Here is a 15,054-nt window from a genome sequence, read left to right as displayed (position 1 = left end):
CTATGGGCCTTTACCGGTAAACTATTATTGAATGCCTGAGCACGAGATCAAGTTAACACTTGAGGGCTTGCTGAGTAAGGTGAATACTCTGATATGCTTTAATTGTGGCCTTAGAGTTACCTAAGTATCAGAGTAGAGGGGTGCTACTTGTATGGGCGGATAATCACCCCTATTCTTAGGTAATCTCATGGGTTAAATATTTGCATGTGATTGTTTAGGTTCAGAAAACAATTTCAACGTTATGATAATGATTTGTAAATGTATTTAAAATGATACCTTTATACCTCATGTTAGCCACACGCTATTTTAATATGCATGTTTCTTCCCTTACTGAGATGTGTCTCACCAGAATATGAATGTTTCTTTTTTAGGACATCCTCGAGGTCGGGCTTAGGTACTTGAGGGTTTATAGCCTTTTGAGGGTTGTAAAGAGAAAAGGGTATGTATTTTATATACTGAGGAATTGTATAAAAGTTTAAGTTTAAGTTCATGTTTTATGTCTTTATGTTTTAAGTCTGTTGAGAAAAGAATGATTGTGAAAATATTGAAATATTTTGGAGATGTATGTATCTATGGAAAATGCATGTGATGGATAAATTTTATGGATTTCTAGAAAGTATATAGCAAACTCTGGTATTATGGAATGCCGGTATTATAGAATTATATTTATGGAGATTATGATATGTTTTCCACTGCGTATGTTATGGATTATGATTTATCAGGATATTATCAGGTATAACGCACCAGACTCTAGATTATGGGTTCGGGGCGTCACATTATGGTATCAAAGCAATGATTTTGGGAATTTTTGAGGATTTAGGAATGATTTATACCAAAGTATAGGAATGAGTTAGGATGAAAATAGGAGATGAATTGGTTAGGTATTCTGAAATAGGTATGGAGTAAGGACGCATAGGATTTTTTTTTTAATTTAGAGGCAAAAATACGTTAATGATTTCTTATGATTTTTCTGAAGCATCAATGGCCTCAAAAAAGTCACAGTAAACCTTAGATGATTATGTTTCTGAATTGTGAGACTGGTCCTTATATGGAGGTTTTGGATTTTAATTGAATTTAATTAAATGATTATGTTATTCGAGGTTATGATATGGAAATATTATCTCTTTTATATCCTATTTTCAAGATGGATTATGGAGATGAGAATGTAGAGGCTGAAGGAAGGGAGGATTCAGTGACCTCTAGTGAGGAAAAAATAGATACCTCTAAAGTGCTGCGAGGTATCGTCTGTCAAGTTAAAGCAAAAATAAAGAAAGATCCAAAGGAACAGAACTGTCCACCTGCAGGATAGGGCTGCAGCATAAAAGAGTTTATGAGAATGAACCCTCTAGCCTTTATAGAAGAACCTGATCCTATGGTTGTAGAGAACTGGGTACAAGAGATAGAGGAGATTATGGTTGTACTCGACTGCACGAACGAACAGAAGATTCTCTATGCTGCTTTTAAGATGACAGGAGAGGCGAAGCGTTGGTGGCTTTTTGTGAAGCTACTAGAGGATCAGAGGGACGTAAAGATAGCTCTTACCTGGGAAAGGTTCAAGGAGCTATTCTTTGATAGGTATTTTCCTTCGTCTGTCAGAGAGGAAAAGATTGAAGAGTTCACCAATCTAACCCACGGGGATACGATAGTTGTGGAGTATGCGGCTAAATTTGTAGAATTGTCATGTTTCACTCCATTTCTGGTCCCAACTGTAGTAAGGAAGGCCAAAAAATTTGAGAAAGCCAGAGGCGTAGGATATATGAGCTGGTGGACAGGTTTCAAGTTCAGAATTTTTCAGAATTGGTTGATAAGGCTTCGGTGCTAGAAAAGAGTATTCAGAGTAGCACTGAGTCTCCAGAGCAGAAGAAGAGACCTACACCATCTGGTTTTCAGTCTAAGGCTAGTTAGGGATCAACGAAGAAAGGGAAAGAAGTAATGGGCTCTGTATATCCAAAGTGTGATAAGAGGCATAAGGGCGAATGCTGGTATGGCACTCCGAATTGCTACAAGTGCGGCAAGCCAGGGCACCATAGGAAGGATTGCCAAGAACCCTTACCTATGGTAGCTACTTAGAATCAGGATCGAGGAAAACAATAGGTACCGCTTGGAAGAGGTGGCCCACCTCGACTATACACACTTCGAGCTGAGGAAGATACCATCAAAGAAGCAGGTATGAGATGATTTAATTTAATGAAGAATGATTGTATGATTTAAATGATGATATATATGTTAAGTTCTTATGATGGTAGTTAGCAAATGAATTCAAGTAAAGTGAAAGCACGATTGGTTAGTAAAATTTCGAGGACAATTTCTTAAGGAGGGGAGAATGTAATGATCCAAAAATTTAAATAATTAGGAAATATAATGAATGAAAATGGATTAATGAATAATAAGGGGATAAAGGAAGGATTTAAGAAGGAAAAGCAGGTCTCATCGACGAATGTCCTATCTTCGTCGATGAGTGTCCTTCTAAGCTCGTCAAAAAATCTAGTTCCTCATCAACGAAGGAATCCCGAGAGAGTATATTTTGAAACTCTGAATTTCGTAGATGAAGGTATCTTCTCATCGACGAAGTCTATATAGCGTCTCGTCGATGAATCCACATGTTTCGTCAACGAAGCCATGCCTATAAATAGGTTGTTCTTCGTTTTCAGCGTAAAAACTCATGACTCCTCTCTCTCCCCAAAATTGTTTTCCCACCTTCTTTCCTCGATTTTGGGCTAGATTTGACCAGGTTTGACGATCCGGAACCACCACGGGGTTCGTAGGAGCATTCTCTACAAGGTTGTAGGAGCTGATCGTTGTTTGAAAGGTTTGGGAAACGTCCCAAAATCAAGGTAAGTGAATTATTTTGGGATTTCCTTAATGAATAATGTTGTATGGAGCCTAGGAAATAGTAAATAAGTGTTTTCCTTAAGATTTGAGTTAATTGAAATTTATTTTAATTAAGTTAAGATTTTTTATTCAGGCTCCAAGTGAACGTTGCGGGTATCGGTTCAGGGATCCTGCCAGTGTAATTAAGGTAAGGGGGAAATTTATGTATTAAATCAGGTTTTTATGAATTAAAAAGGATTATGTGTTATTTATATATATATATATATGTTTTTTTTTTATATGGGTTTAAAATGCTAGCCATGAAATTTATGTTTTCTAAGCCTAGGAATGCTTATATAGCTATGCATATGTGAAAGTAAACGGATGAAAGTGAAAAGTAATTTTCTGAGGAATTATGTAAGAAATGAAATATATTTTCAGCATATAAATGTTAAATGTGAGTTGACTTATTTTACAGGAATATATATATATATATATATATATATATATGAATTTTATTGTTAAATTGTGTGGCATTAGATTCAGTATGCATATATGTTAAATGTACGAGATGCAGTTTAAGTAAGTAAAGCTTTATGAATAATATATATGGATAATGTTGCTTTTGTATGTTAAATGCAACCATGTAAATGTAAGACATCTGAAAGACAGCCATGTTAGCAGATTTTAGTGCATTTCTATGTGGACTAACTGTAGCAGATTCTAGTGCATTTCTATATGGACTAACTGATGATGGCTAAAGACCAGCTGTAGTACGAAGGAATGAAATGAAAACGGTATGCTATAAAATGACAATGCAATGAAATGAAATGTGAAACGTGAATGATACAAATGGGAAAGAGTCACTTAAAGTGAAACAAAATGCAAAGTTAAGTTATGAACATGAATGAATGTGTATGAATGTATAATGACAGAAAGGAATGATGTATTATGATATTAGAAGTATCTATGTATGTAGAACATGTTACGATTAGGCAAGGTGAACTCTTCGCCTGGGGGCTTGCTGAGTAAGACAAGTGCGCTAGTAGTTTTAGATGTGGTAGTAGCTATATAACGTACTAGGGCAAAGGGAACCTATTTGTATGGATGGGTAGATTTCCCTATCCTTAAGGCCTTTGCTGGTAAACTATTGTTGAATGCATGAGTATGAGATCAAGTTAATGCTCGAGGGCTTGCTGAGTAAGGTGAGTGCCCTGATATGCTTTAGTCGTGGCCTTAGGGTTACCTAAGTATTATAGCAGAGGGCTGCTACTTGTATGGGCGGGTAATAACCCCTATCCTTGGGTAATCTCATGGGTTAAATATTTGCATGTGATTGATTAGGTTCAAAAAACTATTTCAACGTTATGATAATGATTTGTAAATGTATTTAAAATGATATCTTTATACCTCATGTTAGCCACAAGCTATTTTAATATGTATGTTTCTTCCCTTACTGAGATGTGTCTCACTCGAATATAAATGTTTCTTTTTCAGGATATCCTCGAGGTCGGGCTTAGGAACTCGAGGGCTTATAGCCTTTTAAGGGTTGTAAAGAGAAAAGGGTATATTTTTTATATACTGAGGAGTTGTATAAAGTTTAAGTTTAAGTTCATGTTTTATGTCTTTTTGTTTTAAGTCTGTTGAGAAAAGAATGATTGTGAAAATACAGAAATGTTTTGGAGATGTATGTATCTATGGAAAATGCAGGTGATGGATAAATTTAATGGATTTCTAGATAGGATATAGCAAACTCTAGTATTATGGAATGTTGGTATTATAGAATTATGTTTATGGAGATTATGATTATGTTTTCCGCTGCGTATGTTATGGATTATGATTTATCAGGATATTATAAGGTATAACACACCGAACTCGGGATTATGGGTTTTGGGTGTTAAAATAACATTGGGATCTTTATTCCAAATTTGTCCTTAAATTCACGAGTATTTATGTTTAATAATTTCAAGGTATTTATTTGTTGAAGGACAAAATAAGATGAGCAAATTAAAAGCAATAAGGAAGGCTAAATTTAGATTTCATGGGCCATGCAAAGGGTGGCCCAAAAACAACAATAACCGTGGGCTCAAAAGGTTGTATACAGCAGTAGTTGTGCAAAAGAATAGTGATATTCAGTCGAGAGGGCAACACTAAAAATTTGCATGGCCAATGCAAATTAAAGGGTCATTCAGATTAAATGGACATGCGAATTAAAAGGGTCAAGCAACACTTTATAGGGATTAGTTTTTATTTCTAGGGCAGCAGCTGTGCAAAAGGAAAACATGCAGCCCATGAATTAAAAGCATGTGTGAGACATGCATGTATGGGCTAAAAATAGCATGCGGCTGGGGAGTCCATGCGCAGATTGGAAATAAATGGTAGCTAAGGCAGCTACGGGGGATATATATGATTCACTAAGGTTTTATTTTATGGAAGGGTCATGCAAAAAAAATATATAAAAGGGCCATACGGGCATGTGTAGCACAAGAGGCCAGCATAGAGGTGACCATTTAGCCGTGCGCAATACAAAAAATATAGCAGCAATTCAGCCAAGCATTAGAATTTCCTCTCTTCTTCACCTCCTCTCTTTTTTTATCCTTGTTCCTTTACTTTTATTGTGTTTTATTTTATTATTGCAATTAGTTATTGTTGGTTTAATTTGTTCCAAAAATTTCGTATTGCAAACATGTTTGGCTAAGTTTTACAAATTGGGTTGCGGTTCAATTTCTGTTGCTTTCCTTAAATTGTTGACTCTATAAGTTCGATCTCGTTTTGATAATGACAAGTCACTTTGTTTCTTATTTGTGCACTGAGCTTTTGAACATGATCACTCTTAGCATGCACGGATGGTAAGGACACAAGGAAGCCATGAGGAATAGAAAGATCGCATCACCTAGCATTTAGCATGGAAATTTGAAGGGCAAAAATTGAAGACATTCTATTCTATATTGTAATCTGCATTTCTTCTTGGCATGTAATTTTATGATCTATAATATTTACATTGCATGCATAATGGGAGTGACAGCTCAATAACGACCATAAATTGACTATTTGGTTCCACAACCTTTCAATTAAAATGTCATAACTTGTTCACACAGGGTTGGAAAAGTTTAACGCAAAGTAGGTCCAAAATTAATATCACAAAGGTCGACCGACGTTGCATTTTAAGGCTTAATTAAAAAGCCTCGGCTGACTGACCCCACATGTACTAAATGACTTGGTTGACCAAACTTGCCACGTGAGGCATGTGTTGTGATGTCACGCCCCAAACCCGCCAAGTGGGGTATGGGGTGTGATGTGATCTAATCACCTGTGTCTCAAACCATAATCTCAATCACACAGCGAAAAAATAAATAACATCCTCAATAATATACTAGATTACTATATAAACATCCTGAAACAGTATTTCTCAACATCCAGTATCCATATATATAACTCAGAAATCATAAATATACTATAACCCAAAAATGTATCCAAAGTTATACCCTCTCACCAAAAATACTATGCCAATAAACCCAACCTCGAGCTCACTAAGCTCAATCACGTGGAGGTCCTGAAAAAGATGAAATTCATATCGGCTTAGACACATCTCAGTAAGATGGAATAGATTAATACCAGTGTGTGGCTATCATGAGGTTTGTGTACAAAATATAATCATCATTTACAAATTAATCCACAATTATGAAATCATTCTCTGTCCCTACTCACACACATGCAGTGTATTTTATTAATGAGAGTTTCGCAAGGATTTGGGTGATTACCAGCTCATACAAGTAGCACCCATCTGCTCTAATACTTTATGTAACCGAGTATGGCTATAGCTGAAACTCATCAGGGCACCCACCTTACTCAGTAAGCCCTCAGGTGGGTAGCTTGTCTCGTATTCACACACATTTATAAAATTATTTATCAGTGAAGGTTCCCGAGGATAGGGAAGATTACCCACCCATACAAATAGCTTCCCTCTGCCCTAATACGTTATGCATCCCGGTATGGCTACATCTGATACCTATTAGGGCACTCACCTTTCTCAGCAAGCCCTCGGCTTACTCTAAGGATCAAGGCATTACGTATCGCCGTCCCCCTTTGCCTAGATACCACCAAACAAATTCCCAAGATATGCAACTTCATAATACCATAGTACCATATTCATAAACATATTTCACATTTCTTTCAACAATATCTCAATATGTTTAATTTATGTAATAATCTGAAATAATCTTATGCCACACATTTAAATAATAAAATCATACTTTAATAACACTCAGAAAAATCATATACCTTATAATATAATCATATATTCAAATTTAAAACCAACATATACTCAGATTAAAATCAACTTAATATTCATATAATTATATTCTTTAATTTAATCTGTTAATTTATAAAAATAACAAACATAATTTATTCTCTTTACCTAGTTTCCAGAAACTACGCCTGCAGGGATCCCGAAATTATACCCACGGCGCTCACCCGAACCCTGAATTCATAAATCCTAATTTATCAATTCCACCCCAAATAAAATATTATTTTAATATTTCCTAAACTCATAAACTTCAAATAAATAATTAAATTACCAAAACCACAAATTTGCTCAATTTCGTAAATCTTACCCTAACCTTGGATTGGTGCATGGAAAACCCAATTCAAAAATTCGCTCCGCTAGACTTGTAGAGAAAAGCTCCTAGAACCACGTGGTGGTTTCAGATCGTCAGTTAGGCTGAAAATTTGAGAGAAATTGAGAGAGAGTAAGTTTACCTTACCCCAGGAGTGGTGCCTACAATGCTCCTACGAAAACTCCACTTCGGTGAAAATGTAGGTGGTAGAGAATGGAACCCAGTGGTATTTTCTGTTTTTCGATCGATCAAGTATTTGCCACGAAAATGAGGAGGGAGAGAGAGAGAGAGAGAGAGAGAGAGAGGAGTGGCGTGAGGTGAGAGACAAGAGCAAGAGAAAGTGAGAGACGCTGGGGGCAGGATTTCAATTGAAAGAAGCTTTAGGATACTTTATATATATATATATATATATTTATATAAACATAATATATTATATTATATTATATTAATATATTAATAAAGTATATTATATAATTTAATTAATAATTATTATTTATTTAGTTATTTAATTTAATTAATTATTTAATATTTTTTTATTTAATTTAGTTTAATATAATTTTTTTATACTTCTATGCATATTATTTTCTGGGACATTACATTCTTCCCTTCTTATAAAAATTTTGTCCTCGAAATTTGTGAACTGATAATTTTATTTAGATTCTATTATTAGCAAACCACCACATACCACATATTCCAATATACTTTATAACTACAAATAATTACATTAATCTAAAACTAGAAATAACTATTGCTTATCTCATAACATAAATTTATTACCTGCTCCTATGCCACGACAATGTCTGCACTAGTCGGGATATAAATATTAAACTAGAAAATCAATAAATGTTGAAAATCGGAGTCAGTGCTCAGAAACATCAACATCAATGGATTTACTGTGATTTTTTTAAACTCGCAACTGAATTAGAAAGTCACAGAAGTTCGTCAAGGGATTTCTATCTCCAAGCTACGAAAAACAACTCAAAATTCCTAACAGTATTTTAATCTACCCATTCCTATCCTCATCCTAACTTAACCCTATACTTTGGTATTAATCCATCTTAGAGTCTACAAAACCTAACAACCTAATGCTCTGATACTACTCTGTCACGCCCCGAACCCGCTAAGTGCGGCACGGGGTGTGATGTGATCCAATCATCTGTATCTAATACCATAACCTTAATCATGCAGCGGAAAAATAAATAACATCCTCAATAATATACCAGAGTACTATATAAACATCCCAAAGCATTATGTCTCAACATCCAGTATCCATATATACAACTCAAAAATCATAAATATACTACAGGCAAAAAATATATCCAAAGTTATACCCTCTCACCAAAAATACTATGCCAACAAACCTAACCCCGAGCTCGCTAAGCTCAATCACGCGGAGGTCCTAAAAAAAGATGAAATTCATATCGAGTAAGACACATTTCAGTAAGACAGAATAGATTAATATCAGTATGTGGCTATCATGAGGTTTCTGTACAAAATATAATTATCATTTACAAATTAATCCACAATTACACACATGCAACGTATTTTATTAACGAGAGTTTCTCAAGGATTGGGGTGATTACCTACCCATACAAGTAGCACCCCTCTACTCTAATACCTTATGTAATCGGGTATGGCTACAACTGAAGCTCATCAGAGTACTCACCTTACTTAGTAAGCCCTCAGGTGGACAGTTTATCTCGTATTCACACACATTCATACAATTATCTATTAGCGAAGGTTCCCGAGGATAGGGAAGATTACCTGCCCATATAAGTAGCTTCCCTCCACCTTAATATGTTATGCGGCCTGGTATGACTACATTTGATACCTATCAGGGCACTCATCTTTCTCAGCAAGCCCTCAACCTACTCCAAGGATCAAGACGTTACGTATCGTCGTCCCCCTTATCCCTAGATACCACCAAACAAATTCCTTAGATATGCAACTTCACAATACCATAGTACCATATTCATAAACATAATTCACATTTCTTTCAACTATATCTCAACAGGTTTAATTTATGTAATAATCTGAAATAATCTCATGCCACACATTTAAATAATAAAATAATACTTAAATAACACTTATAAAAATCACATATCTCATAATATAATCATATATTCAAATTTAAAACCAACATATACTCGGATTAAAATCAACTTAATATTCATATAATTATATTCTTTAATTTAATCCATTAATTTATAAAAATAACTGACATAATTTATTCCCCTTACCTGGTCTCCAAAACCTACGCTTGCAGGGATCCTGAAATTATACCCGTGGTGCTCATCCGAAGCCTGAATTCATAAATCCTAATTTATAAATTCCACCCCAAATAAAATACTATTTTCATATTTCCTAAACTCATAAACTTCAAATAAATAATTAAATTAACAAAAACCACAAATTTGCTTAATTTCCTAAATCTTACCCTAACCTTGGATTGGGGCCTAACCCAATTCAAAAACTCGCTCTGCTAGACTTGTAGAGAAACACTCCTAGAACCACGTGGTGGACTCAGATCATCAGTTAGGTTGAAGATTTGAGAGAAATTAAGAGAGAGTGAGTTTGCCTTACCTCAGGAGTGGCGTCTACAATGCTCCTACGAAAAATCCACTCTAGTGAAAATGAAGGTGGCGAACAATGAAACCCAGTCGTATTTTCTGTTTTCCGATCAATCGAGTATTTTCCAAGAAAATGAGGAGAGAGAGAGAGAGAGAGAGAGAGAGAGAGAGAGAGGAGTGCCTTTAGGTGAGAGACGAAAGCAGGAGAAAGTAAGAGACGCTGGGGGCCTATAGGATTTCAATTGAAATCCTAAAGCCTCTTAAGTCTCGACTAACCGGCCTCGGAGCTTTAAAATTGGCTCGGCTAATTGAACTTGTCCTCTTAGCAAACCGACCATTTCCCTCGGCCAACCGAACCTACAAAGGTTCGGTAAATCGCCTTGGTCAGCCGATCGGTCGCCTCCCACAACTAACTGAACCCAAGAATTGATTCCAAAATCCTGTGTCTGTTCTGTCGACCGACGCTAAAGGTCAGCCGATCGAACCTCTCGGGTTCAACAATTATTTAATTATTTAATTTAATTTAATTTTTTTACACTTCCATGCATATTATTTTCTAGGGCGTTACATGTGAAGCCTCGGTCAACCGAACCATTTACTATTGAAAAACCTCGGCTACCCAACCTTGACTTTATCCTGGCTCTTAAGCCTCGATAGACTAGCCTCTGAGCTTTAAAATTGGCTTGGCTAACCAGCCTTGTCCTCTCAGTAAACTGGTCTTTTCCCTCGGCCGACCGAATCTACAAAGGTTTGGAAAATTGCCTTGGTCAACCGACCGGTTGCCTCCCACAACCAATCGAACCCGAGAATTGATTTCAAAATCCTGTGTCTATTCGGTCAACCGACGCTGAAGGTCAGCCAACCAAACCTCTCGGGTTCAACAATTATTTAATTATTTAATTTAAATTTTTTAACACTTTCATGCATATTATTTTTTGGGGTGTTACATATGAAGCCTCAGTCAACCAAACCATTTACTACTAAAAAACCTCGGCCGCCCAACCTTGACTTTGTCCTGGCTCTTAAGCCTTAACCGACCGGCCTCTGAGCTTTAAAATTGGCTTGACTAACCGGCCTTGTCCTTGGAAAAAATTGGCCCTTTCCCTCGGCTGACCGACCCTACGAAGGTTTGGCAAATCGCCTTGGTCAGCCGACCAGTCACCTCCCACAGCCAATCGAACCTAAGAATTGATTTCAAAATCCTGTGTTTATTCGGTCAACCAACACTGAAGGTTAGCCAACCAAACCTCTCGAGTTCAGCAATTTTTAACCGCGGTAATGAGGATTAATTTTTAATTAAACTTTTCCAAAATACCGGCCGTGTCCCGAACAGTTATATTTTTTGAAAAAATTATATATACTCCTTCATTTCCCCTGATTAGGGAATAGTTTAGCATTTTGATTAGAAATTTTTCTCTCTAAAATTTTAAATGCTATTTCTTCATTTTCACTCACATTCAAGCTATATTCATAATCTCTTTCACATTATTACTTGCTTACTTAGTTTGAAAGAGATCGTATTATTCTCACCTTCTTTATTTGCACTTTGATTGCATCTTGAAGCAAGGTTGAGTGTGTGTTTTTGTGAGCATCCTTAGCATTCCATGTCATACTTCAAAGCTCAAACTCTTCCATTGCTTTTGTTGAATATTGAATTTTGAGAGTGAGCTTGAGTTCTTCCCATTGTATTTCCCTCATAAATATTTACTTGGAAAAAACCTTTTATTTGCTTGTGAGTCTTTACATTCTAGTTTCAAGATTCAAAAGCTTGCTTAGTGCTTTTCGAGAAATACGTTTTTGCAAGCTTTAATCCTATTATCTACTGTGCTTTATATTTGAGAAATATTGTTGAGATACTTGCTTAAGGTTTAAAGACTCTTTGATCATGCACATAGTGAAGATATTAGTTTGAAATCAAAAATCTTGCTCTCACACACTTACATGGGTATATACATACTTTTGAGAGCTGATATACACTTGACCAAGATCTCACTTGAGTTTAATCTCCCATCATTTATGAGTGTATTGTGCTTACATTTGTACATCATCTTCTTGTATAAGAAGCAATTTATTTGTATACAAATATTATTGAATATCCATTATATTCCTGACGTGTGGTCGGAAGAGGATTGCACTGGCCTATAACGTGCACCGAGTTGCTTAAACCCGGTTAAGAAAACACCGAATGGTTTACACCTGGTTAAGAAAACCAAGTACATCTTTCTAAGGTGTGGTTGTAAAGGTTAGGGTCAGCCCTGTGAATCTAACCTGGGGTATTCCCTTGCCCAGTAAGGAAAGGGTATTGTAATCAGTGACGCTCCACCCATAAGTGAGCAAAATCAGTGGAATCCTCTTGCTTGTGAGCTTGAGGTAGGGACGTAGGCAGTATTGGCTAAACCCCGATAACATCTCTTCTGTCTACTTTTAAATTCCTGTACTTTAATTTCTTGCACATGTATGCTTATATTTAATTAATTATGAATGTGTGCATAGTTTAAATATTGTGAATGATTGGGAAATACTGAGTCTGCCATACTTACTTTGATTATTTGCTCGGTTATATTCTTGTTGGGTAATTGGTATTCATTTAGACAAACCCTAGGTTGTGATATACTATTGTTATCTGATTTAACCTAAGAAGAAAATTTAAAATACCCAATTCACCCCCCTCTTGGGAATACACCAATTCCAACATTAATTTTTATTAGGCTTTCTTTGATATTGTTGTTTTGTTTTTATTTGACTAAAACTGAAAAAGAATTTTATATAGCCTTTTACATCATCATTTTACAATAAATTTTCTCAAATACTTTGATAATCAGTGGTCCCTATGGAATATCATCCTAAACTTATCCTTGATACAACTTGACACTTCTACACTTGGAAGCACATTTCAGAACAAGTCAAGTTTTTGGAGCCGTTGTTGGGGACCATTTTGTGTCATCGGACTATTTTTCTAATTGCCGAGAGGGTGTTTATAGAATTGTGAACGTCTTCACAGCCTCAGTGTTATCTACTTCCTCTCATTTAACCTATTTGCTTTTATTTGTTTATTGCAATCTGTTTTTATTTTATTTCATTTATGCTGAGTTTGTATTTCTGGTTGGGCTAGAGATAGCAAATTTAGACTAGTAAGGACATAATCATCAACCTCATCATCAAGTGCATCTGTTTTACTTGAATCATCATTTGACATTTATAGAATCATGACTAAAAATGAATATCATGATAAGACAAATCCTAATAGGACTCGTAGAGAATACTTGCAGCTTGTTAGGACTAGCACCCCATCTTGCATTATTCAACCTTTAAATGCTAATGCTTTTAATTTTAAACTCGTGATGATTCCATTGCTACCACACTTTCATGGCATGGAATCTGAAAACCCTTATTTGCATATCAGATGTGATTTTTGGTGTAATCCCAAAAGGGCAAGTGAATTGGATATTTTAAAATTTTCTAAGTCAATTTAAAATCACAATCAGTATTGCTCAACCTAGAGTTTATCTAATCAACCACAAATCAGATATATAATGATTTTTAAATAATTTAAACAATTATGATAGTTCTAGAATTTCCCAATCAACCATGAATTAGTATTTAACTACAACAGCAGTAAATTCAACAGATAAGGATAAGCATGCAAATGTAGGAATGTAAATAGTATAGGGAAAGAATGACATAGGTTTTTATCGAGGTTCGGCCAATACTGCTTATGTCCCCACCTTAAGCTAACCCACTTGAGGATTCAGTAAATGCTCACTTAATCGGGTGGAGCAGCACCGTTTACAACCTCTCCTTACAAGGCATAGACTCCCTAATTCACTTACCAGGTGAAACCAAACCTTGATACCTTACAGGTCGGTGCCTACAGAGCTCAATTACCCAAGCTGAGCCAAACTGGTACACCTTACGGGATGGTGACCTCCTCTTTCGATGATACCACATGCCTAGAATACAAAGATAATAAAATGATGTTTGTACAAACAAAGTACTTCTCCAATAAGCAGATATGTACAATAATAAAAGTAATGCACTCTAGTATGATAGGAGTGTAATCTTAATAGAGTATTTGTAGTTTATCTCTCAAAGATTCATATATGTATAAGATAATGTGTGAGAGTGTTATGAAAATGATCTTTGATTCAAGATATATAATATTCACTAAGTGTGTTTTTCAAAGATCTTAAGAACCCAAATAATATCTCCGAAAGTATTTTTCAAATATGAAGTATAAGAGATATTGGAGATTAGCTTACCAAAAATATTTTTCCAATAAACACAATGTAAGCCTTTGAATCTTGCAATGAATATGCAAAGACTCACAAGCAGTAAAAGAGTTCTCCCAAGAAATATTTATGAATCAAATAATATGGGAAGAACTCAAGCTTACTCTCTAAATAGGATTTTCAAACGCAAATGAATAAATGAGAGTATAAGCTTTTGGATGATATGAAATATGCCCGCAAAAATGAATGTTCAATCAATCTTCAAGATGCAATGAATATGCAAGAGAAAAAGGATGAATCAATGCTCTTTTTCTAATTGATTTTGCAAAGGAATATAAGAAAGAGGATCAAGTATGCTTGAAAATGTGAGAGTACAAGAAATATTTGCTCAAAATATTTTGAGAGAATTTTTTTTCTAATCAAAAGTACTAATTATGCTTTAGGAAAGGCTATATATAGAATTCCCCAAAATTTTAATTGTTAGGGACACAAAGGGAATTTTTAAAAATATTTAATTAAAATTTAATCCTGATTAGCGCTGAAAATTGCCTAAACCCGAGTCGGCTGGCTTTAATTATAATTTAAAATATTTAAAGAGGGTCGGTCAACCGTGGAAAGCACTGGTTGGCTGGCCATAGGTGATTTCCAAACCCTTCATTTGTTCGGTTGGCTGGCCTTAAGAACCGGCCTGCCGATTTATCAAGTCGATTGGCTGGGGCATTTTTGTTCTATGAAGGTTAGTCAGCCAGGCTCATTCAAGTGTAAAACATGGTCGGTCAATCGGGTTTTATTGAAAATACTTTTTTTCCCTTGTGTTCTCATCAGTCA

Source organism: Malania oleifera, chromosome 7 (assembly GCF_029873635.1).
Source record: "Malania oleifera isolate guangnan ecotype guangnan chromosome 7, ASM2987363v1, whole genome shotgun sequence".
NCBI lineage: Eukaryota > Viridiplantae > Streptophyta > Magnoliopsida > Santalales > Ximeniaceae > Malania > Malania oleifera.
Note: the sequence above shows the minus strand (reverse complement) of the source record.